The sequence below is a fragment of the Megalobrama amblycephala genome, linkage group LG22, assembly GCF_018812025.1.
Source record: "Megalobrama amblycephala isolate DHTTF-2021 linkage group LG22, ASM1881202v1, whole genome shotgun sequence".
NCBI lineage: Eukaryota > Metazoa > Chordata > Actinopteri > Cypriniformes > Xenocyprididae > Megalobrama > Megalobrama amblycephala.
In genome coordinates, this window is record NC_063065.1 from 12,444,005 (window position 1) to 12,464,787 (window position 20,783).

Here is a 20,783-nt window from a genome sequence, read left to right on the forward strand (position 1 = left end):
CTGTATGTGCCACGCAGCCTTGCGACATATTCCCAGAATTCAAGATGGGCACTCATCACATCATATTATTCTCAGAAAAGAGAAAAAAAAATCATCCATTCTCCCCGACGATACATTTTTCATTTCATCAACAAAGCAGAGAGACCCACTGACAATTCATGGCTTTTGCCAGCATCATTTAAAGCTGGGGCTGTCACTTGAATGTCTCATTTCTATTTTATTCATTTCTTCATAGGGATGGTAAGCGCAAGACGCTCTATTCTTACCCTGGGGAGAGAGGACAGGCTGAGGGGGGTGTGTTTCTGAGACTGAGACCCTTTCACACACACAAGCCACCGGCCATCAGATCACACCACAATCAGGCATTCCTCCACCTTGTCACTTCTGAGCCAGAACTGAAGGATCAGCCGGCCGTTGGGGCTCTCTGAGTGAAAAGAAAAAGCAAGCCGAGCATTTACATTTCGGCTACCAGCGGATGAACCTTATGAATCCGTCTGAGGTCACATGTCGAATGCGTCAAAGCGCGTGAAGAATAGAGGCTCGATGATAAATCTAATAAAGAAGCTTTGAGTATTAGGAAAAACAGCGTAGCTGAACAAAACCACATTTGCGTTTGAGAGGAGCCACTTATCAAAGATGATCCAAGCTTGTGGCAATCTTGAAAGCTTGTACGTCCTTTGTTATGAAATTGCATTGTTCGATAGAGGTAGTTTTTTTCCGTACAGGTTTTTTTTTTTTTCTTACAAGGTAAGGTATTAATTCACGCTAGACACATTTTGTAAATGACTTTCCTTTAAATCACATCTAAAAGCCCTGGAAAAACTAATGATTTTTATTAGATTACTATTCTTAAGGATGCATTAGACAAATAGCAGGAAGTTACACTCTGCAGCCCCGGTAATGCAATAAAGTTCCAATTATAACACTTACGTACAATAAGTGGGCTTCTTTTTGCAGCGCTGCACACAAATCATCATTATATTTCTAATGCTATCTGGATGTGAAAGCTTCAGACACGTAATACGTTTTTCCGCCGTCTAAAAAACAGGGTAATCGCCCCAAAACTGTCAGACCGCATTTGTTCGGATATGACGGCATCAATCATACTCTACAGGACACCCTGAAGGTCGAAGGTTAGAAGAATATCAGCTACCCCTGTTCTGTTTTGCCTTTTTATTAGCCTCATCCCTTGCATTCCCTCTCAGTCCCTCAGAGTCTAGCACTCGTCAATGCCACAACATAACCGACGGTGTATTTACAGGGGGTGCTGGGATTAGCCGTTAGCTCATAAATGAGAGCCTGTTCTTGGCTGTAGGCAAGGATCCGCCTGCTAGGCAACACGGATGACCCCAGCGGCCAGCTGGTCGTCGTTTCCAAACGCAATCGTGTGGCGCGAGGCGGCAGAACATCACACGATCCTGGCCGCCCGGGCTTTACCGCAGTTAAAGGGTACCGTTTGGCTTCTCTTCCGCTCCGCCCCTTTGGCAACAGAGGTAGGACCATGTGACTCTCTGTAGGGAGAGAGGACCAAAGCTAATGAAAGTAAACATGCAGAGACTCAACAGTAGGCTTTCCTTTCAAATGAAGTTTTTTCAAAAAGTGAAAAACATGTTATTCAGAGAGAGTCAACCTGCAGGGACTGGCTGAGAGACACAAAGGCTGGAGAATGATTGAAAACATCAAACGGCAGTGTTTTCCATCCCGCTGGTGTGGCCTCTGAGATTGCCTTAGCTGGAGATGTTCATTGGTGTCAAAGGATTCCACATTGAACTATAATGATATTCAAGTATCCTTCTCTTTTTTCTTTTAAAGAAATATACCATTCACACAACATTATCATTCAACTAAGAAACACATTGAGAATTTATTCATTTCCTTTCTTCATGGGTTTAATAAGCCTTCGGGGGACTTCCGACAGAGGGAATCAGTTTTCCGGGAACGTGATGATATACACTACACATTTCACATAAAAGGTTGGCGGGCTTTAGCACGGCATTTGACCAAAGGTCAAACAGAAACAAAGCATGGAGGGTGGTCAGTTGGACGAGGCTGCGAGAGCTTGCCAGGCTCACACCTCACATCTAAAATAGGATCTAACGTCTCTGCCATTTGCCCCTACGCTCCTGCAAATAAAATAAATAAAACAATCTAATCAAATAAAGTATAGAGAAATTATCAATAAAAAATGGAACCTGGGTATTGCACAAGACCATGAAGGCACAGACTCACTGTAAGGCACAATGCACAAGTATTCTTTTGAAATATCCGCTAATCAAAATGACACAGATATCTCACATTCACTACTAAAAAATAAATTCTATGCAAAAATAATAAAGGCAATATATAATGACTGTAATACAGTATATGTACGTACGTATGTGTCTGTGTGTGTGTGTGTGTGTGTGTGTGTACAACTGCTACACTAAGTGTTGAACTCTTTAGTGTTTTTGAAAGAATTCTCTTATGCTCACCAAGGCTGCATTTATTTGATCAAAAATGCATTTAAAAAGCAATATTGTGAAATATTATTACAATTTAAAATAACTGTTTTCTATGTGAATACATTCTAAAAAGTAATTTATTCCTGTAATGGCAAAGCTGAATTTTCAACATCCATTACTTCAGTCTTCAGTGTCACATGATCCTTCAGAAATCATTCTAATGTGCTGATTTGGTGCTAAAGACAGATTTCTTATTATTATCAGTGATGAAAAAAGTTTTTGCTGTGTAATGTTTTTGTGGAAACCGTGATAAACTACCATTCATAATTTTATGGGTAAAATTAAAAAAAATTATAATAATAATACTTTTACTCAGCAAGGACACATTAAATTGATCAAAAGTGACAGTAAATACATGTATAATGTTACAAAATATTTCAATTTCAAATAAATGCTGTTCTTTAGAACTTTCTATTCACCAAAGTATCTTAAAAAAAATGTATCAAGGTTTCCACAAAAAATATTAAGCAGCAAAAACTGTTTTCGACATTGATAATACCAAGAACCATTGTTAATAATTGAACACCAGTAATTATTGATAATAACTGAGCACCAAATAAGCATATTACCGTAATTTCTATAGGATCATGTGACATTGAAGACTGAAGTAATGGCTGATGTGAAAATGCAACTTTGCCATCACAAGAATAAATTTATATTTTAAAATATTTTTTAAATTGTAATATTATTTGACATAATTAATGTTTTTGATCAAATAAATGCAGCCTTGGTGAGCATGAGAGACAATAAATAAATAATAATAAAATTTGTATATATAATTAAAAATAACATTTTAAATATATTTTTGACTAGTAGTGTACTGAATTTATATATTTATATTTATATATAATATCTATCTATCTATCTATCTATCTATATATATATATATATATATATATATATATATATATATATATATATATATATACACACATACACACACACATTTGACCATTTTTCTAGAGCACATTTGTGAGGTCAGGCAGTGATGTTGTCGAGAAGGCCTGGCTCGCAGTCTCCGCTCTAATTCATCCCAAAGGTGTTCTATCGGGTTGAGGTCAGGACTCTGTGCAGGCCAGTCAAGTTCCTCCACACCAAACTCGCTCATCCATGTCTTTATGGACCTTGCTTTGTGCACTGGTGCGTAGTCATGTTGGAACAGGAAGGGGCCATCCCCAAACTCCACTGCTCTAGAGTCCAGTGGCGGCATGCTTTACATCACTGCATCCGACGTTTTGCATGGCACTTGGTGATGTAAGGCTTGGATGCAGCTGCTCGGTCATGGAAACCCATTCCATGACGCTCTCTACACACTGTTCTTGAGCTAATCTGAAGGCCACACGAAGTTTGGAGGTCTGTAGCTATTGACTCTGCAGAAAGTTGGCGACTTTTGCACACTGTGCACCTCAGCATGCGCTGACCCCGCTCTGTGATTTTACGTGGCCTACCACTTCGTGGCTGAGTTGCTGTTGTTCCCAATTGCTTCCACTTTGTTATGATACCACTAACAGTTGACCGTGGAATATTTAATAGTGAGGAAATTTCACGAATGGACTTATTGCACAGGTGGCAACCTATCACAGTACCACGCTTGAATTCACTGAGCTCCTGAGAGCGACCCATTCTATCACAAATGTTTGTAGAAACAGTCTGCATGCCTAGGTGCTTGATTTTATACACCTGTGGACATGGAAGTGATTGCAACACCTGAATTCAATGATTTGGAGGGGTGTCCTAATATTTTCGGTAATATAGTGTGTGTGTGTGTGTGTGTGTGTATATATATATATATATATATATATATATATATATATATATATATATATATATATATATTTTTTTTTTTTTTTTTTTTCTTTTTTTTTTTTTTTCTTTGATTCTAATTATGTGTTTAATGATACTGGATTCAAAACATCTGCTGTACTGTTAAAAGAAAGATATGTCCTTTCCTACAATGCATTAGCCTAAACCTTTTTAAATGACAGTCCTGAATACATATTTGCTTACTCATGAATCTTTAAAGGATCTACAGATGAACTGCTTGATTTGCTCTGACGTTCAGTGATGTGCCCTTAGGTGAAGGCCTGGATTGGCCATGTCGTTTCTCTTTACACTGCGTTAAGGTGCTTAACTGCTAATACACGGGTGCTATCATAATGACCCATGGGAGATAATGGAACTTGGCCCAGAAACATATGCCAGAGATACTGTGGATGTATCAGAGACATGTTTTTGACAGTTTTATAATTAAACTACAACAAAAAAACAGCTCCGTGCTTGACACACAGAGATCAGCAAACAATGCGAATTTTAAATGAGCTTCATCCAAATGTTGACTTTCTGTCTCGTGTCATATTTAAAGGGTTTTTGTGCTATTTTGTTTCCTTTTTACGTGATGTTGATGTTTTATTTATTGTTGTGTTTCTGTACACCTCAGTATTCTCTAGGGAAATCAAAACAATTGGAAGGATGTTTGATATCAGTGATCTTACTGTTTTTCATGTCAGAGGCAGATGGTAAAACCTGTGCATTTAAAATGAGTAGAACAGCCTAAAAGTAGCATGATAAAGGTCTGATAACTAATTTAGCAACCAAAAGAGTTGTTAGTTGTCGCTGCAACAGCAAAACTGCCATTCATGTCAGACTTACTTAGCAAAAGTTAGTAGATGAATTGTTAAGTGTAAATTTTGTGAAATACAAATGAAATAAATGATATATGATATGATATATGATATATGATATGATTGATATGATATATATATAGTATCTATATGTCTGTCTGTAAAAGTCTATAAAGCCGTGAACTTCAAATGTTCGAATAAGGCTTTGTCAAGCCAACATTCTGTTTGTCTTGACAAACTTTGCTTTTATAGGTAAATTACTCATATGAATTAATTTCATATTTCAGAGGTCATACATCATCAAGGCCGACTCGTTTAAGTAAAGTAACCATTAGATTGCAAAGTAAGAAAGAAATTACAGTATTTTATACCTCACGAGGAATAACAGTCAATTTTATTACAGTAACTTTTCTTAAATAAGACATGCTTGATGATGTATGTAACATACAAATGTGACTTCCCGGAGGACGCAGCCTCTGAAATGAGACAAAGCTACTGTGTTTGTTGTCATCCAGTTTGAAATGTTGATTACAAACTTGGAGGTTTTTCAGACTTTTCTTTGCGGCGTTCTCTCCGTATTTACGATTCTTTGCAGCCTTTAGCACTGCCTACAAAGCACTGGATCCTTCACTGGAAACCGAAAGTAACTCACTGCCGCTAAACGCTGTGAGTTCTTGCACCTGAGAACAATACAAGTTGACAATATTATGACTAAAAGTTTGCTTAGAAGTATTTACTACAAATGCAAGGCAGTATTTGACTCTGGTAAGCGTATCCATAGCAGACTGGTGGGAGTGGCCTTGGATGGCAACATGCCCAGTGCATTATGGGTGTTGAGGTTTTCCTATCTATTTGGCAAAAGGGAAGACAACAGCATTTTTTTTTTCCTGTTTCCACTAGTTAGGTAGCACCGATTTCAAAAAACTTTCGCCTTTCTAAAAGCTGCCAAGTTGTATTGAAAGCTGATTTTGCTAGTGAAGTACCAACTTAAATATTAAACTAATGTTTAATGTGCCATTTCCTCTCCCTTATCTTATCAAGGGCATTATATGAACCTCATTTTCTAAATTCACCACCTATTTAGCATGGCAACTTTGTATCAAAATATATTTGAATTTGGACAGGCATTCTGTCTTATTTCAGATGACATAGGCCACTCCCTCCTTATCACTCTTATTGTGGCCTGTCTGAAACAACACTTTCTAGTTAAACATTATCTCCATTTTAACAGGCCCAGATGGTGAACTCAGGTCAGATATAGCTGGTGGTATATAGCAGTGATGCAGCACTCAAGCAGGGGGGAGGGTGTGGAGGTGAGCGAGAGAGGGGCGGGGTCTATTACAAAAGAGTCATCTGGGTCAGACTCAAACCTGCATCTATGGAAAGCCAATTAGCTAACTCCATTCGCATCCCAAGCAGGGCCAGACCGTTATCCTCTGAGCAAGGGTCTTCTGGACAGACCGTTTGTTTAAGAAGCTCCCCCTATCCCTTCCTCGCCACAGGGGAATGACCTTCATTTAAATACAGCCCCCATTACGGACCCCAAAGGGAGGCCACAGCGATCGCCCGGCAAAAATATCATATGCACACTGCAAGGCTGGTAGTCATTAATGATGTATTTTTACAAATTATGTTTTTGATATGACTATAAGTTTAAAATAAAGCATATTAGAGTTACTATAAGCATTTTCTATGGGAAGAGGAAAGGTTTGCGTACCGACAAGCCTATCCACAAACGGGCTCCCATTTATCAGGAACAAAGGACCCCAAAAGTGGCAGAGAGTAATGAGGGGAGAGAATCTCTTCCTTTGTGATAATATGGAGAAATTAATTAAAAATAAAGAATGGTGGCTCCTTCTTCGCTCGCAAAATCATTTATTACAATGGTAATTGCTCCTCCCTATTGCAGGTTAATTCTTTAAACAGTGTTCTACATCAAGATATTCTAATTCTCCTAATCTATAATTCATGATATACTTTGTACCAGGCAAAGCTGTTAAATATTTAGTGAATCATTGGCCCCAAACTTAATCACCCTGCAGTAACCGCATGTGTTTTTAATGCATTTTTCATTTTTTCCATTTAGTTAAAGTGATACACTTGGTGGTAATTTCACAATCAGGGATTAACATAAAACAACTTAACACAATGAATTAATTAACAGACTTTGTGTGGAACTGGCCTACCACACAGTGTGAGCAGTAATTACCATCCTGCTTTATAAAGTTTTAAGCATTATACATATTTTACGCCGATCTAATGGAACATTCATTAGGTATTCTTGTTGTACCTCTGTTTACTCCCCATGCTTAAATCTTCCACATTAGTGCCGCAGGCCTACAGAGCAGGAAATGCGATCAGCAAGGCCATGAGGTGTTTCATCACTTCCTGCCAATCCACTACAAGAGCTCACCATCAAACAGAAGAGTCTTTCCTAATATGCAGTACATTTTAATATGCTCATCATAAATGACTCAATATTGCATAAAAAATATTAATTCAAAAAAATGTTTTACTGTCTTTTCTAAATTTCAATATAAAAAACTTAAAAAGTGTCATTCCAAACAGGAAGGACTTGTTTCGATACATGATGATAATGTGTCAGCGGTTCTCATAATAATGTACCAGTAATGATGTAAGCTTCTGTTAAATCAGTGATGTAACTAACACACAAGCGAGTTGCTTGTGTCTCCGAGTGATTCCACATTCATCTTCCTGCTTCTACCTTCTCTTTTGGATTCAGAGGTGTGATGATATTCTTTTAAGTGTGAGGTCGCCTACTTAGCTGTGAATAACATCACATCAGAGCGAGGTGATACAAAGACTCCGTCACCTCACAACAAACAGGACACACTGCAACAAAGTACACAGTTACATTTTAAACAGCCCATTTCAATGATTCATTCAAAGACACTTTGTGCCTGATGTATAATTCATCACTCTGCCGTCATCCCTTTCCACCGCTGTCAAGTAACAAACAATGAGTTTTTGATGTGAATAATTTAAAGTGTGTTACGCTGTGCTAATATTATCCAAGAAGAAGAGGGCTTTTCATTAGAACACTTAATTTCCCAGTAGACCCTTCATATGAAAAAGGAGACTTTTCACCAAAAAATGAAAAAAATATTGAACATCATGAGATTAAAATAGAATAGAAAGCATTTTATAGACCTATTTGTAGTATGGCGAGTTAAGGTATGTCATGTATACGTTCAAATAAGATGCTGTTTTCTAGTGTGCAACCAATACCAGCTAATAACAGGATTTCAAAAAGGGGTTTACACTTCAAAAACTCCATCCCATGATCCCAGTGCTTCCCAAGGCAGACTCCAGAGCTCCAGCAGCATCAGAGCAGATACATCAAAATAACTCTGTCGTGAATTATATCCTAAAGCTCCTAAAACCCCCTCCCGTCGCACTTCTCATATGTTGTTCTGTGCAAATGAAGCAATTAATGGATTCTCCAGAGGAAACTTTTATTGCTCAGAGGTTGCTCTTTCATAGCTCACGAGACTTAATGGAGTTTCCAGTTATGTTTCATTTAAGTATGAACTTTGTTGCAGATGTTTCTCCTGAAATTCTGAAGAGATAATATAAACAGAAAAAAACTACAATTTTTAACTTAGAAAATTTGTATAGATAGCATGGATATACATGGTAATATCATTCATACGAGACTGTACCATATCGTAAGAAATCATATCCTAAAACAACCCAATCCTAAACCTATAGTAATCACAACCTAAACATTGCACCTAAACAAGATTGTAATAGGGAAAAAGAGCAATAAAAGTCATACATATCATAAGATTTGTGAATTATTCAATTGTTATGAGAATAATTGCATTGCCCGGATAATTCAGTTTTGCAATAACTGACAAAAATGCACTGGTTCATAATCAAAATCGGACTTCTGATTACATACTTTGGCATCTTTGCAAATCTTAGCATAGTTTCAACTCTGAAAGTCTAGTGGAGTAATATATGAGATTACTGAGGGTGAAAAACTGTCCTTAATCCAACTGCTGTGCAAGAAACCATTTATATAATAAACAGTTTGCTAAATGAAGTCCTATTATTATTCACTCTTAAATAAATTCTGACTAACTTTCTTCTGTGGAACACAAAAGAAAATATTTTGAAGAATTTTCAACTGTTTTTGTCCACACTATGAAAGTAAATGAGTTCCAAAACAACACTGGCCCATTGACTTTCATTGAATGGATAAAATAAAAACAAAACATGGAGACAAACTTTGTGTTCCATTGAAGTCAGTCAGTCATACAGGTTTGCAATGACAAGACGGTAAGTAAATCATGACAGAATTTAAGTTTAAATGCACTATGGAAACCAAATGTCACAAACCCTATTAAATACATGTTAATGATAATAAAAAGATGCATATTTAACTAGTAACTGTTCTCTATAATCTGTAATCTGAGCAGTAATGTCTGCTTTCTCTTCTCTCCAGCTACTGTACCTCAAAACTTCTTTCTGGGTAGACTGTGGTGTATTATCATTATCAAGGAAGCAAAGGTTATCTATGAAATTCACACTATCAGAGCACAGGATGAGCACAGAATCAACCCATCAGAAGACATTTTCTATAGCTCCATTACAAAAGATTTAAAAGATGAGGGCTTCAGTCAGATCATTGCAGATACAGCTCTTATAGATTGAAAATATGCCATAAATCTATAATGTGGAAATAGGCAGTGCACGAGGAGGAGGGCAGGTATTAGTAACCTATTGTATAGATAATTGACGATTTCCTATGAAGCTTTTCAAATGGGCCTCCCATCTTTGAATCACTTTCATCCCATTGAATGTGAGACTCTGATTGTGTGAAATCACCACAAGTACCTTCAATTACAGGAGGCAGTCAGCGTAGGAAATGGCTGCTGTAGGTCAGGAGGAGAAACAGCTCTGTGAAATGGCAGACGAAACGTCGCCTTCAGACAGCAGTCTACATACCTATATGAGCAGATAACGTATATTATTTAGGGCTTGATCAAACACAGCCCATAAAATGAAGCATTTGGATAAACAATGATCGAGGAACACACAAAGATACAGAGGCTCTGAGAGATTAGAGCAGAGAGGATGAGGGAGAAATGAACAAGGGGAATGTTAAAAGAGAGGATCATTTTTACTAACAACGGATGGATCCATCTTGAATTATCAATACTTACATCCTTAAATATGACAATTCACCTTCAAATAATAAAGAAAAAAATAATAAATACAATAAAATAAAATAAATAAAAAAATGTTTTTAAAATAGTGATTATATTATCTGGATGAAAATTAATTCCTATCACATCAGTCTAAGTGACCCATTTTAACCTCTGGAAACACAAAAACCTTCCATTTAATAAGGGAATTACTATTGGTATCGCTATAAGTGATATTAGCATTGGTATTGAATGACAAAATGGTATCATATATCCCTAATTTTTGTCTTCTGCTCCCCATGTCAATCATGATTCATGGCAAAACACACCTCTTAAAGGGATATTTCACCTAAAAATGAAAATTCTGTCATCATTTACATGTTGTTCCAAAACTGTATGAATTTCTGTCTTCTGCTCAACACAAGAAAAGATATTTTGAAGAATGTGGGTAACCAAACAATTGATGGACCTCGTTGACTTGACTGGAAAAATACAATGGAATTCAATGGGGCACGTCAACTGTTAGGTTTCATTTGATTCATACTGGTTTGTAGCAACATGAGGGTAAATGATGATAGTGATTATATCCCTTTAATGAAGCCAGGATGTTGCAATCTATTTGCTAGGTTGTTCTGAGTGTTTTTAAACATGTTGCTATGCGGTTACCAGGGTGGATGCATACATGTGACTTTTAAAATGAATAGCACTTTCCACAAAAAACAACATGATTTGAGGTATCACCCTTCTCCTTTAGCATAAACAGTATATGACAAGTTATTTGGCAAAGTTGAATTTTTCAATAGAACCTCTAACCCTATGAGCAATGAGCAATAGTAATAGTGCGACTAACAAGTAGGCCTACACCAAACCAGAATCCACCTAAGTTAGCGAAGGCACTGCGTTCGCTTCTATTAGCGTTCTCCTGGTCACAGCAGGGGATAATCTCTCAATCAGCGTAATGAGGAAATATATATGGTTTGATCCCAGCATCTGATGCCTGGCCTCAAGACCAATTTACCTTTTAAATCCTAAAAGAACTTTTTCCACCATTACACTATCCTTCAAAGAGAGAGGGGTTCAAATCCTCCCACAAACCTTGATTTATTTCCCCTGTTGGACGTCTCTTCTTTGTCTTAATTAAAGCAAATTCCGCTGGGGGCGAGTCACACAGAAGCCGAAGGGAATTTTCCTAATTATTGTACCCATCAAGACTGAATCTGGGTGATTAAAAAAGCAGAACATCCGAAGATGCCATATATGACCGGAATCGAAACAGCGCCGTGCTTTTTGTTTGTCTGCGAATTACAAGGATTTTCCTAATCCATAAAACAACCGTGCCTTTAATGAAGATCTCGCACTGAAGATGATTCTGCCCGCAAGATGAGGTTTCTTTCATCTGTACCATATTTCAAAATGCAATACAAGCAAGATAAAAGCATTCACAGCCTGCTTGATTTACTGCCCAGCATATTAAAAACTACATTGATTCATTAATATGTAAACTGCCTCAGTGTCATTAATATTGGGGGTTGGAAAGGCCAGGCTAATGCCGTGGTTCCTCGGACCTGTGCAGATTGGGTTCAGGGCTTCTATTTCAACTGGGCCCCTCACCTTTGTTCTCCTCTTGTCCCAAGGGTAAGCGAGGTGAATAAATATGCTTGATTACTTATGGTACACTCCCATCAAGAGACAAATATATGCAATTATTTGAGCATCTCATGCAGCCATAAGTTAAATGGAATTAAACATGATGCTACCTCATTTATGATGAGCCCTAAGATTGGGTTAGAAATGTCACATAACATTTAAAAAATGACATTTGGCTGCCGTTTCTCTGATGCTTTAGTGTGCAGATGCACAAAAAGAGCAGAGAAGCGCTTTATAACACTGGAGCTAATTGAAGTGTGTTCTATACGCACAGATGAAATTACATTCATTACATATTTGAGGCCTTTTCAACAGATGAATGCTTTGCATTCATCACATAAAAGGTGAAATTTATCAAAATAGCAAATAGTGGAATCAGAGGCTGCTATACAACTAATCATCTGTCACTTTGACGATGATGACCTTGAGTTGTAAATTTTGTAAATCATGCTTTATTTGAACTCGTCAGCAAAATATCATAGCTCTTGGTATCTTTAATGTGACAAAAACTTATGTGGAAAACCTTTCACTTTTTTTCTTTTTAAATCAAGATGATATGGTTGCCCGATTTAACCCTCTGGAGTCTGAGGCTGATTTGGGGCTTGGAGAAGTTTTGACATGCCCTGACATTTGTGCTTTTTTCAGTTGTTCATAAACATATAAATGACAAAAGTGTCATTACACTGTATTCAGCACAAACTAGGCTACAATAATATGTGAGGAACATGTATGTACATGTTTGTATTTTTGAAGGAATAATGTTTATGCGTGGTTATTGAAAAAACAAAAAACTTAAGTCACTGAAATAAGGCCAAAAAAAGTATATTAAATTTGTGTTCACAAGACTTCTGGGTATTGGAGGTTGTAGACTAGAGTTTTTGCTTCAGAATTATGTAAAAATTATGCTGCCTACTCCTTCATATAAAACAATATATTGATTTAGTTTTTGTAAGACACTTTTTGTCAAGAAACACAGTATGCGTGGAGGCGTGAATCTGCATGAATAATGGGCCATTTACACCTGAGAAGACAAAAGAATCACATAATAATGACCTGAAATGACTTGCATATTAATGAGGCCTTTCAGTCAGGTAGGCTGTGAAAAAACCCTCTGTAATAATGTCTCAGCTCATCATAAACAGCAATACTGTGAAATATTATTACAATTTAAAATAATGGTATTCTATTATATTCTTTAAAATATAATGTATTTCTGTGATGCAAAGTGTCTGAACAATTATGTTACCTCTATGGCATTTCATATAGGCTTTTAGCTTAAAAGCATGCACATTTGGAGAAATATTGATGGATTCTTATATGTTTATGTCAATTTTCTATACTGAGAAGTAATATTTATTGTCATCACTATGAGTGCTGGAGACTGTGTTTTCAATTCATACTTGTAGCCGGAGGGCGCTCTGTACACCTTTATGTTTGTTTTTGATTTGACATGCACGACTTAAAACATGACATTTCAACGTTTCTTTAGACATAAGTGTCATTTTTTTGTCATTAATATTCATAAGTTACAGTTCATTTTCTGAGAACTATCAGATTGGACTTTGTTCAGAGGGAGAGGAGAGATCACGCATCATGTTTTCTTTATTTTACAAAAAGCACAACATTGTGTTTTTACTCTGAGTGTACACAAATAAAAGAAGACATTCTATAGTTTCAATTGATATATTACTTATGTCTCTATGACAAGAAATGACGGAGTATTTTAAGTCTGTTTTGCTGCAATGTGAAAAAAATCCTGCAAAACGCGCCGGCGCGTTTTCGGACCTCAGGGAGTTAATAAAAAATATCTTCTCTTAAATTCTAACTCTCATTGCTATCCTGCTCTATTTTCTCTCATTTTTAACTTCTAAATATAATATAATATAATATAATATAATATAATAGAATAGAATAGAATAGAATAGAATAGAACAGAATAGAATATATGTTTTTAAAATCCGCTTAATAACAACTAAGTGAAACGTAACTCTCATTTCTACATTTCTCTCTTTCTTTCTTCACTCTCCCTAACACCAAGGGAAGATATGGCCCAGAATGCAGCTTTATCTAATTGGTTTATTGTCTTGAGAAGCTGGTGACAAGGCAGTCAGAGGCAAGCTTTCATCAGAGGTTATTTGGAGAAATAACTAATTTCAGTCTTTCTCCCAGCACGGACTCAACCTGCTGCCTCTGAGTCAGGCTCTCTGGAGAGTTCATTAAGACAGTGGCATTCCAGATCTCCTAGTCAACAACTAAACATGGCAGTAACCTTTATACTGCCACACTGTCTCGTCTTTCCTTTGCCTGCACATGCTTAAATTCCAGTGTCCCACTCATATTAGTAGTTTGCACAGACAGAGGACATGGAATGTTTACAAAAAATTATATAGCTGTGGGCCAATTCTGCAGAGACGAAAGAAATTAGACCATAAAATTAGACCATAAACATTGCTTGAAAATCGTTTACTTGAAAATAGCTTAATATATTAAGATTTTAGACATTAGAAAAATGTATATGCAGAGAACAGCTCTGAAGTTAATTGCCTTACTGTATGCAGAGACTAGCACAAGCCCAAAAACTGCAACATTGGCTCAACTAATAACATGCATGATTGTTGGGTGGGACTATGGGTTTGTCTGACCAATGGCAGAGAGAGTAAAAGTTTAAAAACAATCACGATTATTTATTATAAATATTACAATAATTCTTTTTTATTTTTCCAATTCTTTTAGGCAATCAGTCCTAATTAACCTAATAATAATAAAATATTAATATTAAATTAGTAGTTGTAGTTGTAGTAGTAGTAGTAGAATAGAACTACAAATAAAATAATAACAAACAACAATAAATATTATTATCATTATTAATATTACTATTAGGATCTGCATCACTCTCCTGATTCCTACAGAACTGCAAAAAAAACTATAATTTATTATTATTTTTATAAATTAGTATATTATTAGAATATTTTTAACAACAACATTAATAATAACAAATATTATTTGTGTTGTTAGTAGGGTTGTCACGGTACTAAGATTTCAGTAGTTGGTACCGATACCAGTAAAATTCCGCAGTTCTCGGTTCCAGAGCAAAAACTGTTGGACTAAGTACTTTTAAAAATTTGGTCCCATTTCGTCTTGTCTGTTGGTTATATCTGTCAATCATAGCAGTTTCTGATTAAATCACATTTACAGTAAATACTAAGGGTGTATGCATTCGGGGTGTATGCACGGTACATGCATTCATCCCAAACCGTCATGGTACGGATGTCACAGTTCGTTGCATACAGTCAGACAACAAATACATTGATTCACACTCCAATCCAGAAGGGGGCGTGCGCAGTAATGCAACGCTGTTTGCTAACTGCCACAACATGCAGACAAAGAACAGACGATCTACGTATAGATATGTTTACATGTATTCTCTCAATCAGTTTTTTAACCGCCAAAAGACATCAACAGAACAGCTTGAGAATATCTCATGTAGCATTACATTTACCTCAGCTAAGTCATTTAGTGTCCACAACATGTTAGTTCACTAGAGAAATGAACTCTAGAGGGGAGAGTTTCACTAAATATATGCACTAAATTAGCTTACATATTCATTATATTTACTTTACCTGTTAGTAATGTCTTACTGGTTTAATATTGTTTAAACAAATTTGTCATGAAAATAAGTTATGACAGAAACAGTTTAAATAGTGCCTTCCCTTTATAATCACTAAGGCTGTCGATCTCTAAACCACACTGAATTCTAAACTCTCACGAAAACTCCTGTTATAATAAAAATCTTAATTTTACAGTGAATCTCTTATTTGCATTGTGTTTACACTTTGTTGGTTATAATGAAAGGATTCGCGAGCATGCAGCATGCATTAAACAAAACAAAACCTTGTGTGTTTTCAGCAGTGTTAAGAGGATTCTGACTGACTAGCACCTCTGATAGGCCATTCCATTCACACACTCGATTGTCTATAATGCTCAACACTTGTAAAAACACACTGTCAATAGAAACCTTTGACGCTCAGAAGGTGCTCACACAAATACAAACGAGAGTGTTTGAATGCTGCGTCTATCAGTGGATATCAAATATACCCTGTACTCAGTACTACAGAAATGCTGGTACCGTCAACTTTTCATTTTAGTACCGACTGTTTGACAACCCTAGTAAATAGTAAATATACTAATAATACACATATTAAGCTATTATATGCAAAACATTATAAATAATTTCAAAATGAAAAACAACTATTATTACTTTTATTACAATTATGTCATGGCAGACTGGTGATGCAGAACATCATCTGTCGCTCCTGTAAAGTTAGAACAAACCATTATATGCAAGTCACAGCTAGAGAAAAGTTGTGTTACTTTAAGGGGTTTTATCCTATCTGCCATAAGCAAAGGGAACACGTACAATGTACCTTCTGAAATTCCTACAAACCCTTCATGTGCTTTTTACATGTCCCTCACCATGTGCCAGGCTTATGGTGCCAAGTCAGGCTTGAAGGAACCAAAACTGCCTACGGCTCTCACACCACTGGAGGTACAAAAGCCAGTGAAGATTGTGCTAATTTGTCCACTTCAGTCAACAAAGATGAAAGCAGGAGAGTAATTATTAATTCATTATTAAAAACTCATATTATTTATTAGCCTAGGGATCGTGCTGCCCGGTGTGTTTGGCGCTCTGTCCAAAGAGGTCCCTCTCTGTTGATGAACACCAGCCCCAGGCACTGTACTGCCCCCTTTCTCTGTAGTCCAAGACGAGACACATTCCCCTGGGCATCACGCCACCATTCAACCAGGCTTCCACCTGAGACATCAGCTCCGCTGTGGCCCGTCATCCATGTAGGTTTCTTCTGATCATAAGTGACCAGATTCCCGCTTACAAGCCACAGTTGTTCAGTTCTGACCTGATTTATATTTTGCCACGTCTGTTCACTCAGACCTACGCAAAGGAGCAAAAGGAACCCATTGCACGATGCAACAGCCCAGGGCTAAAGGTTGGCTATACACAAGTGATGAAGAGGACTTACAGAACGAGCTGTGATCAGGCCTTATTGATTTTTCAAAGCACTTTCAAAGTCATAGCCAGCTTGTTTGTGAATCACAGAGTAATGCACTTCTTGCAGGAGAACAAGTGGACTTCTATAAATTACAGCAGTTTTTCCCGTCACTATGTTGAAGCATATATACATTTGGATATTTTCAGCTGCAGTTCTAACTCCACATTGGAAATGTGTCAAATTGTTTTGCTTATAAGCCTTTTTTAAATAATGGAAAATATGTACACAACTATTTAAAAGTTTGAGATTTTTAATGTTTTTAAATCAAGTATCTTATGTTCACTAAGGCTGCACTTATTTAATCAAAAATACAGTAAAACAGTCAATGCAATTGAAAATAACCATGTTCTTTTTTAATATATTTTAAAATGTAATTTATTACTGAGATGATCATCATCCATTACTCCAGTCTTCAATGGCACATGATCCTTAAGAAATTATTCTAATATGCTGATTTGCTGCTCAAGAAACATTTCTTATTATCTGTCTTCACAGTTGTGCTGCTTAACTTTTTTGTGGAAATAGTAACAAATTTTTTTCAAAAGAACAGCATTTATTTGAAATTCAAATCTTTCCTAACAATGTGAAAGACTACTGTCAATTTTGATCAACTTAAGGCATCCTTGCTGAATATAAGTATTCATTTCTATTAATAAAAAAAAAACACCTTACCAACCACAAATGTTTTAATTCAAGTTTATATTACAAGATCCTTAAAGGATTAGTCCACTTTCAAATACAGTTTTCCTGATAATTAACTCACAGCCATGTCATCCAAGATGTTCATGTCTTTTTTTCTTCAGTCGAAAAGAAATTAAGGTTTTAGATGAAAACATTCCAGGATTATTCTCCTTATAGTGGACTTCAATGGCCTCAACATGGTTGAAGGTCAAAATTACAATTTCAGTGCAGCTTCAAAGGGCTTTAAACGATACCAGACGAGGAATAAGGGTCTTATCTAGCAAAACGATCAGCCATTTTCGAAAAAAATACAACTGTATATGCTTTATAAACACAAATGATCACCTTGCACGTGCTTCCGCTTTCCGTATTCTTCAAAAAGCTTACGCTGTATGTCCTACGCCTTCCCTATTCTACTTACGGAAAAAAAAAATGAACTGGCGCCGTGTTTGTTCCATAAGTTGAATCGGGAAGGCATAGGACATACACATAATTTTGACCTTCAACCATTTGGAGGCCATTGAAGTCCACTATAAGGAGAATAATCCTGGAATGTTTTCATCAAAAACCTTAATGTCATTTTGACTGAAGAAAGAAAGACATGAACCATCTCCATGTACAGCAAATCATAATAAGAAACCCTTGGACAAATAAGTTCTGGTCAAGATGCTGGCAAGTGCAGGTCCATCTCCATGTTGGAAAGGTCTCATACTGTTTTTCTTGTAAGCCTGAGAATAATCAAGAATCCAGTCCCACAAACACCCTAAAAAACACTGGGCCGAAAAACAGACTGTGAATTAAATGCATGTTAATGGAACTGGTGGCAGCAGCCAGGCCCTTGATCAACCGAATGCTTTAGTGTACAACTGCAAAGTGATATTTATGTATATGTTTAAAACTCAATTTAACACCAGGATAGCATAACTATAATGGGCAGTACTTTTTGAGCTCAGGGCCAATCAATAATTGCTGAAAGCACAAATGATTCTATTTTCTTGGGGCCACTGGAATGATGAGAAAATTGCTGAATTTGATATGTAACAAAATATTCTGGCAAATGTGTTAGATAAGATTATCATTACAAAACCATCAGACATGGGGCCTTGAAAAGCAGTGGGAGACAAACTCAAATCTAACTGATTGATAATGAAAGGATTTCTGCTCTAATCATTGCTCCTAGCTAAAAAGAAAAAAAGAATGTGTTGAATGCATTATTCTGGCTGACAGGAACACAGGAAGAGGCATTGTTTGTGTTGCCCAGAGACATCCAGCTACAATAACACTTTCAGTCAAACAAAAAAATTAGCAAGCAAAAAGAACGATACAGTATGTGGTCCAGGAAGCGACACAACACCTACAAAACATGGGCCAATGCCATATTCGCCAGTAGCTCGATTGAAAAACTTAAAATTGGTGATTTTGGCTTGTCCCACCAGAGAGAACATGACCCAGTAAAGACATTATTCATCAAGTCTTATTCAAATTCTTGAAGGGGGAAAAAAAAAAAAAAAAATCTTTCAATAATGGAAAATTTATACACAATACAATTCAAAAGTTTCACAAAAAATCAAAAGTTTATCTAAAAATTCACAACATTTTAGCAGTAAAATCTTTTTTTAACTGTTTTAAAATGGCTTTTTAGTCACTTTTAAACAGAAAATTTCACTCACCTAGCCTATCACTTTAAGTAAAAATCCACCCATTTGTCCTTTAAATGTCTGTGTAAAAAGAGCACGTTTGGCCATTTAGTGAAGCTGATTGCTGAAGCCTACGGTATATCTTAGCTTAGGCATAGAGTCTTCCTTCATTTTTAATTTGTAGCTGTTGTTCGAATGGTAGTTTGGTAAATTTGTTTGCAATCGAATATTAGTTGGTACATCAGCGGTAGCAGTTAAAACTATCCCGTATTTTAAGTCTCTTCGATGACTGGTTGATATACCAATGGAGGCTAGCCTACTCTGCTATGTTTCTTTTCTTAACCCTCTGGAGTCTGAGGCTGATTTTGGGCCCTGGAGAAGTTTTGACATGCTCTGACATTTGTGCTTTTATCAGTTGATTATAAACATATTAATGACAAAAGTGTCATTACACTGTATTCAGCACAAACTAGGCTACCATAATATGTGAGGAACATGTATGTACATGTTTGTGTTTTTAAAGGAATAATGTTTATGCGTGGTTATTGAAAAAACAAAAAAAAAAAGTAACTGAAACAATACCTCAAAATGCATACTAAATGTTTTTTCACAAGACTTTTGAGAATTGTATATTTTAGTGTAGAGTTTTTGCTTCAAAATGATGTGGAAATGATCCTCCCTACTCTGACACATAAAACATTGTATTGATTTTAAATTTCTAAGACACTTTTTGTTGAGGTAGGCCATATGCGAAGAGGTGTGACTCTTCATGAATAATGAAGTGATTTACACCTGGGGAGATTAAGACCCTGCCCCTAATGAGCCGCATAATGAGCCATTCAGTCAGGAATGTGACTGAGTCAACTAAGAAAATGCAAAGACAAGACATATCATTGTTTTTTTTCTTTTTATTTAAAATAAGGTTAACAATATAATCCACATATAAACTAGGGTCAAAGGCACATTTTGTGTATACAGGCAAATAAAGGTAAGGTTTATAAAAAAAGCCCACTTTTACACCCTATACATAACCTGCTTGATCACATATAGATAATCTTTGCAGCCCAATGGTCAGTGAGAGGTGGTGAACAGAGAATCTGAACAGTCACACATCTGTGTGCCATTTTTGAAAACAGTTCCTTTTCAACTGAAGACACAAGTAAATGTCACATGCCTGGCATTTCCAAGGTGTGTCTTGCCTTTTACCAAGCTGTACTTTGCAAAGCATGCAGTTCCGACGACCAGCGGTGGCATTATTCCTTGCATTTTGAACATTTTGAAGAGACTCTTAGGAGTGTGTTCATCAGCAGGACGCAGCTGTGGTCCAGGTTCCCGTGCAGGTAGGAATCTCAGAGTCTGTGGAACCATGTCAGTGTCATTATCTGTTTTCCATGACAGAGCTGAATGCCTGTTGCTTGTCTGAATGTTTTTCTTGGCCTTTTTTGCAAGGGGTTTT

The 20,783-nt window shown here is 36.5% G+C and overlaps 1 protein-coding gene across 8 annotated transcripts in view; it reads right to left on the bottom strand.

The window, feature by feature from the left end:
* zfhx4 (zinc finger homeobox 4) overlaps positions 1-20,783 on the bottom strand; it is a 293,522-nt gene that overhangs the window by 194,837 nt on the left and 77,902 nt on the right. For 5 of the 8 annotated variants that reach the window (XM_048174499.1, XM_048174495.1, XM_048174493.1 and 2 more), the window contains exon 3: positions 9,986-10,096. The exons of the other annotated variants lie outside the window; for them this stretch is intronic. The gene's annotated coding sequence lies outside the window, so the exon portion shown is untranslated. The remainder of the gene's footprint in view (positions 1-9,985; positions 10,097-20,783) is intronic. 8 annotated transcript variants of the gene reach the window in all.